This window comes from Bison bison, unplaced genomic scaffold (assembly GCF_000754665.1).
Source record: "Bison bison bison isolate TAMUID 2011002044 unplaced genomic scaffold, Bison_UMD1.0 scf7180017864080, whole genome shotgun sequence".
In the NCBI taxonomy this organism is placed as follows: Eukaryota; Metazoa; Chordata; class Mammalia; order Artiodactyla; family Bovidae; genus Bison; species Bison bison.
Genome location: NW_011494652.1, coordinates 5,762,119 through 5,765,298, shown reverse-complemented (window position 1 = coordinate 5,765,298; position 3,180 = coordinate 5,762,119). Strand labels below are relative to the sequence as shown.

At 46.4% G+C, this 3,180-nt stretch overlaps 1 long non-coding RNA gene across 1 annotated transcript; it reads right to left on the bottom strand.

Moving 5' to 3' along the window:
• Positions 1-387: 387 nt before the first annotated feature.
• LOC104987028 lies at positions 388-3,164 on the bottom strand. Its single transcript, XR_825100.1, has 3 exons — positions 3,025-3,164; positions 828-910; positions 388-468 (listed from the first exon to the last, which is right to left on the bottom strand). It is a non-coding gene; the product is annotated as an uncharacterized LOC104987028 (long non-coding RNA).
• Positions 3,165-3,180: the final 16 nt, after the last annotated feature.

The following is a 3,180-nucleotide window of genomic DNA, read 5'->3' as shown; positions in this document are numbered from 1 at the left end:
GCTTGCCTGCCGCTTACCTCCTGCTATGCGGCCCAGTTCCTAACTGGCCATGAACTGGCCAGTTCTAGAGCGAACCGGGGCAGCTGTGCTGTGACTATAAGAAGGGGCCACCTTGAATGTAGGAGGAGACTAACCTGTGGAGGCCAGACCGGGAACACAGAACCCACATTGCTGGTGACTTCATCAAGTCTCCAGATGAGACCATCCTGAAGCCCACATGTGTTTGATCCACATGGATGGAGACATTCCCTCTGGAAGCGGCTGGCGAGGGACACTGTGTGACTCTCTGTGGCAGGAATCTTGCGTGACAGCTTCTAGAGAGGCCCCAGTTGACCAGCTCCTCACACTATTTCCACATTGTCACAGTACTTACCGCTGTCTGAAGGGGCTCTTTATGCTTTGGGTTGTCAGCTGCTCATGTCTGACCCACTAGAGCAGGGGACTCATCTTTACTTGTTCAAGTTGTTCCTACAGGGGAGGCATACAGTGGGTGCTCAGTGAATAATGGTGCATGCCCGATGACCTGTTCACCAACTCTTTTATTTTGACCAGGCCACGTGGCTCGTGGGATCTTAGTTCCCTGACCAGTGGCCCCTGCAGTGGAAGTACAGAGTCTTAACCACCGGACCACTAGGGAAGTCCCATCACCAAGTGTTTCTTTTCTCTCTGCTGTTGCTGTCCTCACTGCCTGAAACAGTCCCAACCCCTTTTCCCAGCCAACGCTACCCCACTTTCAACTGCAGGTCACTTATCAGATGCTCTGAGACCCCTGCCTGGGCCCCCACCTCAAGCTGTCTTTCCCGAGTCCCAGGGAGAGCCCAACTTACAAGACTGATCGCTCTTGGCAGCAAATGTCAGTTCACATCTCTGGCTCCCCATTCTTCATCCATTTGACAGTTTAGCTGAATACCTACTATGAGACAGGCGGTATGGAGGCTGGGAAAATAGCACTGGGCAAACCACATAAATACTGCAATTCATGGATCTTACATTCTAGTGAGGGAAAGACAGTAACAAGCAAATAAGGAGAAGACATGATCTGACAACTGAATACTCTGAAGCAGAGGAGGGGAGGGGAGGTGGTGGGGGATGAGCAGACAACTGGGGAAGTCAGGGGTGACTTAAAGGGAAAGGTGACATTTGAGCAAAGACTTGAATGAGGTAAGGGAGTAAGCCAAGTAACTAAATACTGAGGTATAAATTTGAGAAACCTCAGCATGTGAATGGTATTTAAAGCCATGAGCTTCTAGGGCATCATGAAGGGAGTAATTGTGGATATACAGGTGGAGTTCAGGACCGAACCTGGGGCCTGGGAAGGTTTAGAGGTTATGGACAAGAGGAGCAACCCATAAAGGAGATAAGGAGCAATGGGAAAGCTGGAAAGAAATCAGGAAAGCCTGGTATCCTAGAAACCAAGACAGGAGAGTTTCAAGGTAGGAAGTAACCAACCATGCCAAATGCCACGGACAAAAGGTTTGAGAAATGGCCATTGGATGAAGAATACGGGGGTCACTGGTGACTTTGATAAGGGGGCAGAGAATGAAACTGCTAACATGTTGGGATGAATATGTGAAAAGCTGTATGTATCAAGATGCTCTTTGTGGCACTGTTTGTAAGATGGGAAATCTGGAACTTGAATATTCAACAAGAAGAAATTGGTTGTGGCAGATAAGGTACATATAAGCAACAAAACACTATGTAGCCATTAAAATAGTGCTCTAGAATGTGAGAAGTGTTCGATTTATGCTACTAAATGAACAAGCTGGTCACAGAACAACATACACATTATGAACCTATTTTCGTATTTGATATGTCTTAGTTGCTCAGTCCTGCCTGAACTCTTCAAGATCCCACTGTCCATGGATTTCTCCAGGCAAGAATGCTGGAGTGGGATGCCATTTCCTCCTGCAAGGGATCTTCCCCATCCAGGGATTGAGCCTGTGTCTTCTGCATTGCAGCCAGATTCTTTACCACTGAGCCACCAGAGACGCCCTGTTTGATAGCACAATAGAAGATAAAGCATGGGTTGGCAAACATTTTTTGTAAATGGCCAGACAGTAAATGTTTTAGGCTTTGTGGGCATTCAGCTTTAACGTGGAAGGAGTCATAGACAAAATGTCAATGAATGAGATGGTGGCTATGTTCCAATAAAACATTATTTATGGACCCTGAAATTTGAATTTCATGATTTCCATGTATCATGAAATATTCTATTTATGTCTCCCCAAGCTTTAAAGTCCAGTGTTCTTGCCTGGAGAATCCCAGGGACGGGGGAGCCTGGTGGGCTGCCGTCTATGGGGTCACACAGAGTCGGACACGACTGAAGTGACTTAGCAGCAAGCTTTAAAAAGAGTATAAAGACCATTCTTTGCCCACTGAGTGCAGGAAAACTAGAATAGGATTGGATTTGATCTGCAGGCCATAGTTTGCCTAGCTATTCATTCCCTGCACCGTGTGTGTTTCCTTGTTGTTGCTTGTTTCCCAAAACACTTATCACTCTTTAATAGACTAGATAATTTATTTTAAAAATACATTTACTGTTTGTGATCCACACCCCTCTTTTCCCTCTCAGCCTCCAAGAATTCAAGCTCCAGGAGCTGCAAGTTATTTTATTCACTGATGTATCCCAGGCTCCTAGATAAATGCATGGGACACGGTAGCAGATTATTAAAGTTGTTGAATGTATGAATGAATAATATATTAATCAATCCTAAAGTAAATCAACTCTGATTATTCATGGGAAGGACTAACGCTGAAGATGACAACTCCAATACTTTGGCCACCTGATGAGAAGAAAAGACACTGATGCTGGGAAAGTCTGAGGGCAAGAAAAGGGGAGGGCAGAGGATGAAAAGGTTGGATAGCATCACTGACTCAATGGACATGAGTTTACGCAAACTCCGGGAGATAGGGAAAGACAGAGAAGCCTGGCAGTTCACGGGGGTCACAAAGAGTCGACACGACTTAGACGTCCGAACAATACCAACTCGTATAATTAGCAACCTAATATACAAAACAACAAACCTATAAACCTTCTTCCGTGAGCCCCCAACCCTAAGAAAGTCCACAACTTGAGAGGATCCTGGCGCCCACTTCTCGAAATCCGCCCCTAAACCCCCCAGCCGAGCACGCGCAGTTCACTCCCCGCGACGCAGCCTTGACGCCACTAGATCGGAAGAG